Source organism: Dendropsophus ebraccatus, chromosome 8, assembly GCF_027789765.1.
Source record: "Dendropsophus ebraccatus isolate aDenEbr1 chromosome 8, aDenEbr1.pat, whole genome shotgun sequence".
In the NCBI taxonomy this organism is placed as follows: Eukaryota; Metazoa; Chordata; class Amphibia; order Anura; family Hylidae; genus Dendropsophus; species Dendropsophus ebraccatus.
In genome coordinates this window covers 126,191,945-126,209,651 of record NC_091461.1, presented here as the reverse complement: position 1 = coordinate 126,209,651, position 17,707 = coordinate 126,191,945, and positions in this window count along the sequence as shown.

The window sequence follows — 17,707 nt, the reverse complement described above, 5'->3', positions numbered from 1 at the left end:
CCCCCTACTCCATCTATACAGTACATGTATATACAGGACCCCCTACTCCATCTATACAGTACATGTATATACAGGGCCCCCTACTCCATCTATACAGTACATGTATATACAGGACCCCCTTCTCCATCTATACAGTACATGTATATACAGGACCCCCTACTCCATCTATACAGTACATGTATATACAGGACCCCCTACTCCATCTATACAGTACATGTATATACAGGGCACAACAGGTATACCAAACTGTGACTGGGTAACACTGCTACACCAGACCTGACCAATACCGCCATACTGTGCTGGATAACACTGCCATACCAGACCTGACCAATACCGCCATACTGTGACTGGATAACACTGCCAGACCTGACCAATACCGCCAAACTGTGCTGGATAACTGTCAGGAACCGGTGACACCAGACACACAGAGACAGTGCACCCTAAGCTCAGCCCCGCCCACTGACTCTACCTACTTGCCCCCCTAGGCTAAACCCTAGGGCAGCAACTGGGCGGCGGTCCCTGTACTGGCTTGGTGGGACACAAAGACAAGACAGACAGACAAAACACAATAAAGAATGGTTGACAGTCCGGGTCACAACAATCGGGCAGCGCAGTACAAAAACACAATCCAACAAGCAAGGTCAATAAACAGGCAATATGGTCAGGGGCAGCAGCTAGCAGGGATAGTCAGAATACAAGGCAAAAATAGTCAGAATAAACACAGAGCTAAACAGAGGCAGAAGCAGGCAGAGACGCGCTCAATATCCGGCAGTGAGAGGCAGGCCGGCAGACACTATATAGGAGACCAGAGGTCCAGTGTAGGAGCTGATTGGACCAGACCCCTAATCTCCTCAGAACATCTGGGGCAAGAGCAACCTGACCAGACAAGCTAACCAGCATCAGAGTTAACTCCGAAATGGCCAGGAGTATCTCAGGTGGGTGTGGCTGAACAAACACAGAAGGAAATAGGCCAGTGTTCAGACAAGGCCCAGGACACCGCACAAACATACAAAAACACTGAATATCAGCGCCATTTCAAGCGCGCAGCACGAGCCAAGGGGCGCACGGAGTTCCGCACAGGCACATTCATGACAATAACACTGTCATATAAGACCTGACCAATACCGCTATACTGTGCTGGATAACACTGTCATACCAGACCTGACCAATACCGCTATACTGTGACTGGAAAACACTGCCATACCAGACCTGACCCATACCGGCAAACTGTGACTGGGTAACACCGCCACACCAGACCTGACCAATACCACCATACTGTGACTGGATAACACCATCATATCAGACCTGACCAATACTGCCATACTGTGACTGGATAACACCGCTATACCAGACCTGAACCAATACCACCATACCGTGACTGGATAACACCGCCACACCAGACCTGACCAATACCGCCATACTGTGACTGGATAACACCCCCATACCAGACATGACCAATACCGACACACTGTGACTGAATAACACTGCCATACGGGTAAATACAACCCTGCAGGTATACAGGACACTACAGGTATACAGGACCCCAAAACTATACACTAAAAGTGCACGGGACCTCCACAAAACTATATACTACAGGTATACAGGACCCCAAACTTTACACTACAGGTATACAGGACCCCAAAACTATATACTACAGGTATACAGGACCTCCACCAACTATATACTTCAGGTATATAGGACCTCCACCAACTATATACTTCAGGTATACAGGACCTCCACCAACTATATACTACAGGTATACAGGACCCCAAACTATACACTACAGGTATACAGGACCCCAAAACTATACACTACAGGTATACAGGAACTCCACCAACTATATACTACAGGTATATAGGACCTCAAAACCATACACTACAGGTATACAGGACCTACACCAACTCTATAATACAGGTATACAGCACCTTCACCAACTCTATACTACAAGTATACAGGACCCCAAATATACTACAGGTATACAGGAACTCCACCAGCTATATACTAAAGGTATATAGGACCCCAAACTATACACTACAGGTATACAGGACCTCCACCAACTCTATACTATAGTTATAAAGGACCCTCAAACTATTTACTACAGGTATACAGGACCCCCGAACTATATACTACAGGTATACAAGACCTCCACCAATTATACACTACAGGTATCCAGGACCCTCAAACTATAAACTACAGGTATACAAGACCTCCACCAACTATACATTACAGGTATACAGCACCAACTATATACTACAGGTATACAGGACCCCCAAACTATACAGTACAGGTATACAGGACCTTCACCAACTGTACACTGCAGGTATACAGGACCTCCCTCAACTATACACTATAGGTATAAAGCCCCCCCAACTATGCACTACATATATGCGAGACCCCTAAAAACTATACATTGTGGGTATACAGAACCCCTCCAACTATGCACTACAGGTATACACTAATTCCACTGATTAACTCAGATGAAACAATACCTTTAGCTTGGCCTCCTGGGCACCTTAGAACAAATCTAATTAACACACTGACACTTTATACCCGGGCAGCGCCGGGTACATTTTCTAGTATCACCTGTGTTTGCAGTGAGGAGATTTTCCAATTCATCCCTATGGGGCGACGCTCTTCCCCCTCCCCCTCCCCTCCTGTACATCTGGCGGGGACGGGACCTTCGCAATAACCTTCCCGGGCACCCAATGTATCTGTGGGCCAAATTTGGGGTCAAAAGGTTCAGGTGTTTGGAAGTCTATAGAGGACAGACAGACAGACAGACAGACAGACTTTCATTTTTATGATGTAAAGTAACACCGGCTCTGTTGCCCCCGGCAACCAATCAGATTCCGCTTTTCATTCCTCACAGACTGGTTGCCGGGGGCGATTGAGCCAGTGTCACTTTACACCATGTCTGATAAATCTCCCCTATGTGTATACACTCCGGCCGCGATTCCCTTAGCTGCAGCACAATGTAAGTTCCACAGTAATTACGACCATTGTTGCCGTTCTTCAACAATGACTGTGATTACTAGGAAACTTAGGTTGTGTGAACATAGCCTAACAATGTAACAACATAACAAAGTAACAATGCAACAATGTAACACTGCAAGAATGTAACAATGTAACAACATAACAACAAACCAATGTAAGGCTATGTTCACACTACATCTATTTTCATAAATCTATGGCCGTTGTTGCTGATTGCAACAATGGCCACGATTAATATGAAAATATACGTTACATTGCCGTCTATGGAATCCCGGGCGGAGTGTATACACATAGTAAATATATACATACACACAGTATACGCTCCAGCCGGGATCCCAGCCGGGTCACAGAATGTCCGGTCTCTTACGAGGTCTGAACATGGCCTAACAGCGTACGAACGCATCAATACAACAACGCATCAATGTAAGAACGGAACAATGTAAGATCCATACTGGACTCTTCTATATAAACTACATGTATGTATGACAGAAAAAGACCACTAGGTCCATCTAGTTGGCCCTATTAGTATTTCCCTTCTTATTACTTAGGATAGATACCCTACCCCCCCCACACACACATCCTGGCCCTTAGGGCCCTATTCCACCGGACGATTATCGTTCAGATTATCGTTAAATCGTTCGAATCTAAACGATAATCGTTCGGTTGAATAGCAGTTAACGATTAACGACCGAACGAGAAATCATTGATCGCTTTATAAGACCTGGACCTATTTTTATTGTTGCTCGTTCGCAAAACGTTTGTGAATCGTTCGCATTGAATAAGACATCGTTCGGTCGTTCGCAGTAGATACGAACGCAATAGCGAACAAATAGCGAAGAAAAAACGATCGCAAATACGATCATAAGTGACGATTATCGCTCCATGGAAATGAGTGAACGTTTTCAGGTCTTTCGCAATAGCGGTCGTTTGAGATCGTTAATCGTTAACGATTATGCGAACGATAATTGTCCTGTGGAATAGGGCCCTTACACTATCCCCACACACACATCCCGGCCCTTACACTACCCCCCCCCACACACACCTATCCCGGCCCTTACACTATCCCCCACACACATCCCGGACCTTACACTACCCCCCCCCCCACCCCCCCCCCACACACACACACACACATCTCGGCCCTTACACTACCCCCCCCCCCCACACACACACACACATCTCGGCCCTTACACTATCCCCACACACACATCCCGGACCTTACACTACCCCCACACACACATCCCGGCCCTTACACTACCCCCCCCCCACACACACACATCCCGGCCCTTACACTATCCCCACACACACACATCCCGGCCCTTACACTACCCCCCCCCCACACACACATCCCGGCCCTTACACTACCCCCACACACATCCCGGCCCTTACACTACCCCGACACACACATCCCGGCCCTTACACTACCCCCACACACACATCCGGCCCTTACACTACCCCCACACACACACACATCCCGACCCTTACACTATCCCCACACACACACACATCCCGGCCCTTACACTATCCCCCCCCCACACACATCCCGGCCCTTACACTACCCCCCCACACACACATCCTGGCCCTTACACTATCCCCCACACACACCTCCCGGCCCTTACACTACCCCCACACACACATCCCGACCCTTACACTACCCCCACACACACATCCCGGCCCTTACACTACCCCCACACACACATCCCGGCCCTTACACTACCCCCACACACATCCCGGCCCTTACACTATCCCCACACACACACACATCCCGGCCCTAACACTACCCCCACACACATCCCGGCCCTTACAGTACCCCCACACACACATCCCGGCCCTTACACTACCCCCACACACATCCCGCCCCTTACACTACCCCCACACACATCCCGGCCCTTACACTACCCCCACACACATCCCGGCCCTTACGCTACCCCCACACACACATCCCGGCCCTTACACTACCCCCACACACATCCCGGCCCTTACACTACCCCCACACACATCCCGGCCCTTACAGTACCCCCACACACATCCCGGCCCTTACACTACCCACACACACATCCCGGCCCTTACACTACCCCCACACACATCCCGGCCCTTACACTACCCCCACACACACATCCCGACCCTTACACTACCCCCACACACATCCCGGCCCTTACACTACCCCCGCACACATCCCGGCCCTTACACTATCCCCACACACATCCCGGCCCTTACTCTACCCCCACACACATCCCGGCCCTTACACTACCCCCACACATATCCCGGCCCTTACACTACCCCCACACACATCCCGGCCCTTACACTACCCCCACACACACATCCCGGCCCTTACACTACCCCCACACACACATCCCGACCCTTACACTATCCCCACACACACATCCCCCTCTACCCTGCTATCCCCCCTCCTTGGGCCAGTTCCTATGGCAGCGACAGGGTAAAAAAGAATGAAAAAAAAGGGTTCCCTGCTGGTGCCTAGTGGCGGATACGGCCCTGCGTGTATATATGATATGGAGATCTATACTGGACTCACCTATATAAACCACATGTATGTATGATATGTATGATATGTATGATATGTATGTATGATAGGGAAAATGGATGAAAGCAGCAAATCCTTCTGGAAAGCCCTTTGCCTCCCGCCAGGTATGACGAGTAGCGAGCCGTGTCCTGGTTTCCACAATGAATCCGCGGCGGTTATATTTAGGAATCTTTAATAGTTATTATTTAATTCAATCTGAACAAAATCTCTTTGATGTGAAATCTGAATTTCCTGGCGCTTTTTAGTGCAGTGTTTGACCTATCAGGAGATCTAAAACTCCATATGATGCATCATAAAGGGCAAGAACCACCAGGGACACAAAGGCCGGCCCATACGTCTGGAGGAATTCAGTCAGAACTATTCAGGGCTCTGGTGGAAGACGAGAACTTTTACATCTCCTGCCGGATAATAAGAAGAGATTCACATCTGCTCCATAACGCTCCGGCTCCGTGACGTAATCACCAATAATATCATCATCTAGAGGAGTTAGAGACGAGCAAAGCAGCACAAAGACTCCCGCAGACTGGCCGCTCCATGAAGAGGGTGGAGACAGCTCGAGCACCAGATGGAAAACATGGATACTATCCAGGACTGTGTCCATATCTTCCAGGATTGTCTCCATGTCTTATTGGACTGTCTCCATGTCTTCCAGGGCTGTTTCCATGTCTTCCAGGGCTGTGTCCATGTCTTCCAGGATTGTCTCCATGTCTTATTGGACTGTCTCCATGTCTTATTGGACTGTCTCCATGTCTCCCAGGGCTGTGTCCATATCCTCCAGGGCTGTGTCCATATCTTCCAGGGCTGTGTCCATGTCTTCCAGGGCTGTGTCCATATCCTCCAAGACTGTCTCCGTGTCTTTCAGGGCTTACTCCATGTCTTATAGGACTGTCTCCATGTCTTTCAGGGCTGTGTCCATATCTTCCAGGGCTGTGTCCATGTCTTCCAAAACTGTCTCCATGTGTTATAGGACTGTCTCCATGTCTTCCAGGACTGTCTCCATGTCTCCCAGGACTGTCTCCATGTGTTATAGGACTGTCTCCATGTCTTCCAGGGCTGTGTCCATGTGTTCCAGGGCTGTGTCCATGTGTTCCAGGATTGTCTCCATGTCTTATTGGACTGTCTCCATGTCTTATTGGACTGTCTCCATGCCTTCCAGGACTGTCTCCATATCTTCCAGGGCTGTGTCCATGTCTTCCAGGACTGTCTCCATATCTTCCAGGGCTGTGTCCATGTCTTCCAGGGCTGTGTCCATGTCTTCCAGGGCTGTATCCATATCTTCCAGGGCTGTGTCCATATCTTCCAGGGCTGTGTCCATGTCTACCAGGGCTGTTTCCATGTCTTCCAGGACTGTCTCCATGTGTTATAGGACTGTCTCCATGTCTTCCAGGGCTGTTTCCATGTCTTCCAGGGCTGTGTCCATGTCTTCCAGGATTGTCTCCATGTCTTATTGGACTGTCTCCATGTCTTATTGGACTGTCTCCATGTCTTCCAGGACTGTCTCCATATCTTCCAGGGCTGTGTCCATATCTTCCAGGGCTGTGTCCATATCTTCCAGGGCTGTGTCCATGTCTTCCAGGACTGTCTCCATGTGTTATAGGACTGTCTCCATGTCTTCCAGGGCTGTTTCCATGTCTTCCAGGGCTGTGTCCATGTCTTCCAGGATTGTCTCCATGTCTTATTGGACTGTCTCCATGTCTCCCAGGGCTGTGTCCATATCCTCCAGGGCTGTGTCCATATCTTCCAGGGCTGTGTCCATGTCTTCCAGGGCTGTGTCCATATCCTCCAAGACTGTCTCCGTGTCTTTCAGGGCTTACTCTATGTCTTATAGGACTGTCTCCATGTCTTTCAGGGCTGTGTCCATATCTTCCAGGGCTGTGTCCATGTCTTCCAAAACTGTCTCCATGTGTTATAGGACTGTCTCCATGTCTTCCAGGACTGTCTCCATGTCTCCCAGGACTGTCTCCATGTGTTATAGGACTGTCTCCATGTCTTCCAGGGCTGTGTCCATGTGTTCCAGGGCTGTGTCCATGTAACATAGTAACATAGTAAATAGGGTTGAAAGAAGACAAGAGTCCATCAGGTTCAACCTAGGAAAATCCTACTGTGTTGATCCAGGAAGGCGAAAAACCCCTATGGGGCAGAAGACAAACGCCCCACCACAGGGAGAAACTCCCCCCCCCTCCCCCGACTGCAATGGCAACCAGAACAATCCCCCGATCAACGTATCACCAGAAATCTAATGCCCATAACTTGTAATATTATATTTTTCAAGAAAATCATCCAGGCCTCCCTTGAACTTATTTAATGAATCAGCCATGACAACATCATGTGGCAGAGAGTTCCACAGTCTTACCGCTCGTACAGTAAAGAACCCGCGTCGATGCTGATGATGAAACCTTCTTTCCTCTAGACGTAGAGGATGCCCCCTTGTCATTGTTACAGACCTAGGAGTAAAAAGACCACTACAAAGATCTCTGTACTGTCCATTCATATATTTGTACATTGTGATCAGATCGCCCCTAAGACGTCTCTTTTCTAGCGTAAATAACCCCAAGCGTGATAACCTGTCCTGGTCCTGTAACCCCCCCATTCCCTTAATGACCTTTGTTGCCCTCCTCTGCACCCGCTCTAGTTCAGCTGTGTCCTTCTTATATACCGGTGCCCAAAACTGTACACAGTATTCCATGTGTGGTCTGACCAGTGATTTATAAAGAGGCAAAACTATGTTCTCATCTTTAGCATCTATACCTCTTTTGATGCACCCCATTATTTTATTAGCCTTGGCAGCTGCTGCCTGGCACTGATCACTAAAGTTGAGTTTACTGTCCACCAATACCCCCAGGTCCTTTTCGGAAGTAGTTTTACCCAGTGTTTTATTATTTAGCACATAACTGTACTTATTATTTCTATGGCCCAAATGCATAACCTTACATTTATCCACATTAAACTTCATTTGCCATTTCTCCGCCCAAGCCTCTAGCTTCTCCAAATCCCTCTGTAATATGATATTATCCTCCTCTGTGCTGATTACTTTACCCAGTTTAGTATCATCTGCAAAAATGGAGATTCTACTCTGTAGCCCCTCTACAAGATCATTAATAAAAATATTAAAAAGAAGTGGACCCAACACTGACCCCTGTGGTACCCCACTAGTAACTAAAACCCAATCTGAATATGTTCCATCAATGACCACCCTCTGTTTTCTATCACACAACCAGTTACTTACCCATTTGCATACGTTTTCCCCGAGTCCCAGTATCCTCATTTTGTAGACCAACCTTTCATGCGGCACAGTATCAAATGCCTTTGAAAAGTCCAGATACACAACATCCACAGCCTCCCCCAGGTCCAGTCTATAACTTACCTCTTCATAGAAGCCGATCAGATTAGTCTGACAGGACCGATCCCTCATAAATCCATGCTGGTGCTGCGTCATAAGATTATTTTCATTAAGATACTCCAGTATAGCATCTCTTACAATCCCCTCAAATACTTTACCTACTATAGATGTTAGACTTACAGGCCTGTAGTTTCCAGGATCACTCCTTGACCCCTTCTTGAATATTGGTACCACATTAGCTATGCGCCAGTCCTGTGGAAGAATCCCTGTCGTAATAGAATCTTTAAATAATAGGAATAACGGTCTGTCCAACACAGTATTTAATTCTTGCAAAACCCTAGGATGGATACCTTCTGGGCCCGGTGACTTATGGATTTTAATGTTTTTAAGGCGTTTCCCCACTTCTTGTTGTGTTAGGCAGGTGAGATTTATGGGAGGATTAACATTATCCCTAGTCATGTCGTCTGTTATGGGATTCTCCTCTGTGAATACAGTAGAGAAGAATGTATTTAGTAGATTGGCCTTTTCCTCTTCCCCCTCCACCATTACACCCAGATTATTTTTGAGGGGACCAACATTTTCGGTTTTAAGTCTTTTGTTATTTATATAGGTGAAGAACATTTTGGGATTTGTTTTACTTTCTGTGGCTATCCTTCTTTCTGTTGCTATTTTTGCTTCTTTTATTTGCGTTTTACACATTCTATTCTTCTGTCTATAGTTGCTCAATGCTTCCCCACTACCTTCTTGTTTTAGTAGTCTGAATGCTTGTTTTTTATCATTTATTGCACCCCTTACAGCTGTAGTTAACCACATTGGATTTCTCTTATTTCTACTACGTTTATTCCCATATGGTATGTGTCGTTCACACGATTTACCCAGGATGCTCTTAAATATGTCCCATTTCTCTTGTGTACTTTTATTTCTGAAGGCATTGTCCCAGTCTATGTTCCCAAGGTCCTCTCTTAGTTTTTGGAAATTAGCCTTCCTGAAATTTAATGTTTTTGTAGCCCCTCTGCTAATCATTTTATTGAAGGATAATTGAAAACTTACTATGTTATGGTCACTATTACCTAGGTGACCCCCCACCTCTATTTTTGATATTCTGTCGGGCCTATTGGTTAAGATCAGGTCCAGAAGGGCCCCCCCTCTTGTTGGTTCCTCTACTAGTTGGGAAAGGTAATTATCTTTTACTATTTCCAAAAACACGCTTCCCTTCCTGGAGCTGCAGGTTTCTGCTTTCCAGTTGATATTTGGGTAGTTATAGTCCCCCATAATAATGACTTCCCCCTGCTTCGCTGCCGCATCTATTTGTCTTATAAGAAGATTTTCTGATTCTTCCACTATACTTGGAGGTTTATAACTCACTCCTATAAGAATTTTATTATTCTTTGTCCCTCCCCTTATTTCTACCCAAAGAGACTCCACATTATCATCACATATATCCTCCCGCAGAATAGGCTTAAGGCATGATTTAACATATAGACAGACCCCTCCCCCTTTCTTATTTTTACGGTCATTTCTGAATAGACTATAACCCTGGATATTAACGGCCCAGTCATAACTCTCATCCAGCCATGTCTCGCTTATCCCCACTATATCATATTTCTCTTCAACCATTATGAGTTCTAATTCCTCAGATTTATTAGTGAGGCTTCGAGCATTAGTATACATACATTTAATATATTTGTCCATATTCCCTTTCCTTTTATCACTAGTGACTATTCTAACCCCTCCCGCCACTCCACCCCCAGTTCCATAATCTAGGCCCAGCTCTCCATCTACTCTGTCTTCACTTATTATATTGTAGTTGCCCTCCCCCCGGTCTCCTCCAACCTCTTAGCCATCTTCTCCCCCAGCACGGCTGCCCCCTCCCCATTGAGATGCAGCCCGTCCCTACCGTAGAGCCTGTAACCGACCGAGAAGTCGGCCCAGTTCTCCATGAACCCAAACCCCTCTATCCTACACCAGCTCTTGAGCCACTTATTTACCTCCCTAATCTCCCGCTGTCTCTCAGGTGTGGCTCGTGGTACAGGTAATATTTCGGAAAAAATCACCTTGGAGGTCCTAGTTTTAAGCTTCCTGCCTAAGTCCCTGAAATCATTTTTAAGGACCCGCCACCTACCTCTAACTTTATCATTGGTGCCAATGTGCACCATGACTGCTGGGTCATCGCCAGCCCCTCCCAGTAATCTGTCAGCCCGATCCGCGATGTGACGAACTCGAGCGCCAGGAAGGCAACACACTGTTCGACGATCCCGGTCTTTGTGACAGATTGCCCTGTCTGTCCCCCTAATAATTGAGTCCCCCACTACCAGTACCTGCCTGGCCTGCCCTGAACTCCTGTTTCCCATGTGTTCCAGGATTGTCTCCATGTCTTATTGGACTGTCTCCATGTCTTATTGGACTGTCTCCATGTCTTCCAGGACTGTCTCCATATCTTCCAGGGCTGTGTCCATGTCTTCCAGGACTGTCTCCATATCTTCCAGGGCTGTGTCCATGTCTTCCAGGGCTGTGTCCATGTCTTCCAGGGCTGTGTCCATATCTTCCAGGGCTGTGTCCATATCTTCCAGGGCTGTGTCCATGTCTACCAGGGCTGTTTCCATGTCTTCCAGGACTGTCTCCATGTGTTATAGGACTGTCTCCATGTCTTCCAGGGCTGTTTCCATGTCTTCCAGGGCTGTGTCCATGTCTTCCAGGATTGTCTCCATGTCTTATTGGACTGTCTCCATGTCTTATTGGACTGTCTCCATGTCTTCCAGGACTGTCTCCATATCTTCCAGGGCTGTGTCCATATCTTCCAGGGCTGTGTCCATATCTTCCAGGGCTGTGTCCATGTCTTCCAGGACTGTCTCCATGTGTTATAGGACTGTCTCCATGTCTTCCAGGGCTGTTTCCATGTCTTCCAGGGCTGTGTCCATGTCTTCCAGGATTGTCTCCATGTCTTATTGGACTGTCTCCATGTCTCCCAGGGCTGTGTCCATATCCTCCAGGGCTGTGTCCATATCTTCCAGGGCTGTGTCCATGTCTTCCAGGGCTGTGTCCATATCCTCCAAGACTGTCTCCGTGTCTTTCAGGGCTTACTCCATGTCTTATAGGACTGTCTCCATGTCTTTCAGGGCTGTGTCCATATCTTCCAGGGCTGTGTCCATGTCTTCCAAAACTGTCTCCATGTGTTATAGGACTGTCTCCATGTCTTCCAGGACTGTCTCCATGTCTCCCAGGACTGTCTCCATGTGTTATAGGACTGTCTCCATGTCTTCCAGGGCTGTGTCCATGTGTTCCAGGGCTGTGTCCATGTGTTCCAGGACTGTCTCCATGTCTTTCAGGGCTGTGTTCATATCTTATAGGACTGTCTCCATGTCTTCCAGGGCTGTTTCCATGTCTTCCAGGGCTGTGTCCATGTCTTCCAGGATTGTCTCCATGTCTTATTGGACTGTCTCCATGTCTTATTGGACTGTCTCCATGTCTCCCAGGGCTGTGTCCATATCCTCCAGGGCTGTGTCCATATCTTCCAGGGCTGTGTCCATGTCTTCCAGGGCTGTGTCCATATCTTCCAGGGCTGTGTCCATATCCTCCAAGACTGTCTCCGCGTCTTTCAGGGCTTACTCCATGTCTTATAGGACTGTCTCCATGTCTTTCAGGGCTGTGTCCATATCTTCCAGGGCTGTGTCCATGTCTTCCAAAACTGTCTCCATGTGTTATAGGACTGTCTCCATGTCTTCCAGGACTGTCTCCATGTCTCCCAGGACTGTCTCCATGTGTTATAGGACTGTCTCCATGTCTTCCAGGGCTGTGTCCATGTGTTCCAGGGCTGTGTCCATGTGTTCCAGGACTGTCTCCATGTCTTTCAGGGCTGTGTTCATATCTTATAGGACTGTCTCCATGTCTTCCAGGGCTGTGTCCATGTCTTCCAGGACTGTCTCCATGTCTTTCAGGGCTGTGTCCATATCTTCCAGGGCTGTGTCCATGTCTTCCAGGACTGTCTCCATGCCTCCCAGGACTGTCTCAATGTCTCCCAGGACTGTCTCCATGTCTCCCAGGACTGTCTCCATGTCTTTCAGGACTGTCTCCATGTCTTTCAGGGCTGTGTCCATATCTTCCAGGGCTGTCTCCATGTCTTTCAGGGCTTACTCCATGTCTTATAGGACTGTCTCCATGTCTTTCAGGGCTGTGTCCATATCTTCCAGGGCTGTGTCCGTGTCTTCCAGGACTGTCTCCATGTGTTATAGGACTGTCTCCATGTCTTCCAGGACTTTCTCCACGTCTCCCAGGACTGTCTCCATGTGTTATAGGACTGTCTCCATGTCTTCCAGGACTGTCTCCATGTCTCCCAGGACTGTCTCCATGTCTTTCAGGGCTGTGTCCATATCTTCCAGGGCTGTGTCCATATCCTCCAGGACTGTCTCCGTGTCTTTCACGGCTTACTCCATGTCTTATAGGACTGTCTCCATGTCTTTCAGGGCTGTGTCCATATCTTCCAGGGCTGTGTCCATGTCTTATAGGACTGTCTCCATGTCTTCCAGGGCTGTGTCCATGTCTTCCAGGACTGTCTCCATGTCTTTCAGGGCTGTGTTCATATCTTATAGGACTGTCTCCATGTCTTCCAGGGCTGTGTCCATGTTTCCCAGAACTTTCTCCATATGTTATAGGACTGTCTCCATGTCTTGCAGGGCTGTGTCCATGTCTTCCAGGGCTGTGTCTATGTCTTATAGTGCTGTCTCCATGTTTACCAGGGCTGTGTCCATGTCTTCCAGGGCTGTTTCCATGTCTTCCAGGACTGTCTCCATGTCTTTCAGGGCTGTCTCCATGTCTCCCAGGACTGTCTCCTTGTGTTATAGGACTGTCTCCATGTCTTATAGGACTGTCTCCATGTCTTTCAGGGCTGTGTCCATATCTTCCAGGGCTGTGTCCATGTCTTATAGGACTGTCTCCATGTCTTCCAGGGCTGTGTCCATGTCTTCCAGGACTGTCTCCATGTCTTTCAGGGCTGTGTTCATATCTTATAGGACTGTCTCCATGTCTTCCAGGGCTGTGTCCATGTTTCCCAGAACTTTCTCCATATGTTATAGGACTGTCTCCATGTCTTGCAGGGCTGTGTCCATGTCTTCCAGGGCTGTGTCTATGTCTTATAGTGCTGTCTCCATGTTTACCAGGGCTGTGTCCATGTCTTCCAGGGCTGTTTCCATGTCTTCCAGGACTGTCTCCATGTCTTTCAGGGCTGTCTCCATGTCTCCCAGGACTGTCTCCTTGTGTTATAGGACTGTCTCCATGTCTTCCAGGACTGTCTCCATGTCTTCCAGGGCTGTGTCCATATCATCCAGGACTGTCTCCATGTGTTATAGGACTGTCTCCATGTCTTCCAGGACTGTCTCCATGTCTTCCAGGGCTGTGTCCATATCTTTCAGGGCTGTGTCCATATCTTCCAGGACTGTCTCCATTTCTTTCAGGGCTTACTCCATGTCTTATAGGACTGTCTCCATGTCTTTCAGGGCTGTGTCCATATCTTCCAGGGCTGTGTTCATGTCTTCCAGGACTGTCTCCATGTGTTATATGACTGTCTCCATGTCTTCCAGGACTGTCTCCATGTCTTCCAGGACTGTCTCCATGTCTCCCAGGACTGTCCTTATATCTTATAGGACTGTCTCCATGTCTTCCAGAGCTGTGTCCATGTCTCCCAGGACTGTCTCCATGTGTTATAGGACTGTCTCCATGTCTTTCAGGGCTGTCTCCATGTCTTCCAGGGCTGTGTCCATGTCTTCCAGGACTGTCTCCATGTGTTATAGGACTGTCTCCATGTCTTTCAGAGCTGTGTCCATGTCTTCCAGGACTGTCTCCATGTCTTAAAGGGCTGTGTCCATGTCTTCCAGGACTGTGACCATGTCTTCCAGGACTGTCTCCATGTTTACCAGGGCTGTGTCCATATCTTCCAGGGCTGTTTCCATGTCTTCCAGGACTGTCTCCATGTCTTTCAGGGCTGTCTCCACGTCTCCAAGGACTGTCTACATGTGTTATAGGACTGTCTCCATGTCTTTCATGGTTGTGTCCATATCTTCCAGGACTGTCTCCATGTCTTTCATGGCTGTGTCCATATCTTCCAGGACTGTCTCCATGTCTTCCAGGGCTGTGTCCATGTCTTCCAGGACTGTCTCCATGTGTTATAGGACTGTCTCCATGTCTTCCAGGACTGTCTCCATGTCTCCCAGGACTGTATCCATGTGTTATAGGACTGTCTCCATGTCTTTCAGGGCTGTGTCCATATCTCCCAGGACTGTCTCCATGTGTTATAGGACTGTCTCCATGTCTTCCAGGACTGTCTCCATGTCTCCCAGGACTGTATCCATGTGTTATAGGACTGTCTCCATGTCTTTCAGGGCTGTGTACATATCTTCCAGGGCTGTGTCCATATCTTCCAGGACTGTCTCCATGTCTTTCAGGGCTGTCTCCATGTCTTATAGGACTGTCTACATGTCTTTCAGGGCTGTGTCCATATCTTCCAGGGCTGTGTCCATATGTTCCAGGACTGTCTCCATGTCTTATAGGACTGTCTCCATGTCTCCCAGGGCAGTGTCCATGTCTCCCAGGGCTGTGTCCATGTCTCCCAGGGCTGTGTCCATGTTTTCCAGGGCTGTGTCCTTATCTTCCAGGACAGTCTCCATGTCTTCCAGGGCTGTGTCCATGTCTTCCAGGACTGTCTCCATGTGTTATAGGACTGTCTCCATGTCTTCCAGGACTGTCTCCATGTCTCCCAGGACTGTCTCCATGTGTTATAGGACTGTCTCCATGTCTTCTAGGGCTGTGTCCATGTCTTCCAGGGCTGTGTCCATGTCTTCCAGGGCTGTGTCCATGTCTTACAGGGCTGTGTCCATGTGTTCCAGGGCTGTGTCCATGTGTTCCAGGGCTGTCTCCATGTCTTCCAGGACTGTCTCCATGTCTTCCAGGGCTGTGTCCATGTCTTCCAGGGCTCTTTCCATGTCTTCCAGGACTGTGTCCATGTCTCCCAGGACTGTCTCCATGTGTTATAGGACTGTCTCCATGTCTCCCAGGACTGTCTCCATGTGTTATAGGACTGTGTCCATGTCTTTCAGGGCTGTGTCCATGTCTTCCAGGGCTGTGTCCATGTATTCCAGGGCTGTCTCCATGTCTTCCAGGACTGTCTCCATGTGGTATTGGACTGTCTCCATGTGGTATTGGACTGTCTCCATGTGGTATAGGACTGTCTCCATGTGGTATAGGACTTTCTCCATGTCTTCCAGGGCTGTGTCCATATCATCCAGGACTGTCTCCATGTGTTATAGGACTGTCTCCATGTCTTCCAGGACTGTCTCCATGTCTTCCAGGGCTGTGTCCATATCTTTCAGGGCTGTGTCCATATCTTCCAGGACTGTCTCCATTTCTTTCAGGGCTTACTCCATGTCTTATAGGACTGTCTCCATGTCTTTCAGGGCTGTGTCCATATCTTCCAGGGCTGTGTTCATGTCTTCCAGGACTGTCTCCATGTGTTATATGACTGTCTCCATGTCTTCCAGGACTGTCTCCATGTCTTCCAGGACTGTCTCCATGTCTCCCAGGACTGTCCTTATATCTTATAGGACTGTCTCCATGTCTTCCAGAGCTGTGTCCATGTCTCCCAGGACTGTCTCCATGTGTTATAGGACTGTCTCCATGTCTTTCAGGGCTGTCTCCATGTCTTCCAGGGCTGTGTCCATGTCTTCCAGGACTGTCTCCATGTGTTATAGGACTGTCTCCATGTCTTTCAGAGCTGTGTCCATGTCTTCCAGGACTGTCTCCATGTCTTAAAGGGCTGTGTCCATGTCTTCCAGGACTGTGACCATGTCTTCCAGGACTGTCTCCATGTTTACCAGGGCTGTGTCCATATCTTCCAAGGCTGTTTCCATGTCTTCCAGGACTGTCTCCATGTCTTTCAGGGCTGTCTCCACGTCTCCAAGGACTGTCTACATGTGTTATAGGACTGTCTCCATGTCTTTCATGGTTGTGTCCATATCTTCCAGGACTGTCTCCATGTCTTTCATGGCTGTGTCCATATCTTCCAGGACTGTCTCCATGTCTTCCAGGGCTGTGTCCATGTCTTCCAGGACTGTCTCCATGTGTTATAGGACTGTCTCCATGTCTTCCAGGACTGTCTCCATGTCTCCCAGGACTGTATCCATGTGTTATAGGACTGTCTCCATGTCTTTCAGGGCTGTGTCCATATCTTCCAGGACTGTCTCCATGTGTTATAGGACTGTCTCCATGTCTTCCAGGACTGTCTCCATGTCTCCCAGGACTGTCTCCATGTGTTATAGGACTGTCTCCATGTCTTCCAGGACTGTCTCCATGTCTCCCAGGACTGTATCCATGTGTTATAGGACTGTCTCCATGTCTTTCAGGGCTGTGTCCATATCTTCCAGGGCTGTGTCCATATCTTCCAGGACTGTCTCCATGTCTTTCAGGGCTGTCTCCATGTCTTATAGGACTGTCTACATGTCTTTCAGGGCTGTGTCCATATCTTCCAGGGCTGTGTCCATATGTTCCAGGACTGTCTCCATGTCTTATAGGACTGTCTCCATGTCTCCCAGGGCTGTGTCCATGTCTCCCAGGGCTGTGTCCATGTTTTCCAGGGCTGTGTCCTTATCTTCCAGGACAGTCTCCATGTCTTCCAGGGCTGTGTCCATGTCTTCCAGGACTGTCTCCATGTGTTATAGGACTGTCTCCATGTCTTCCAGGACTGTCTCCATGTCTCCCAGGACTGTCTCCATGTGTTATAGGACTGTCTCCATGTCTTCTAGGGCTGTGTCCATGTCTTCCAGGGCTGTGTCCATGTCTTCCAGGGCTGT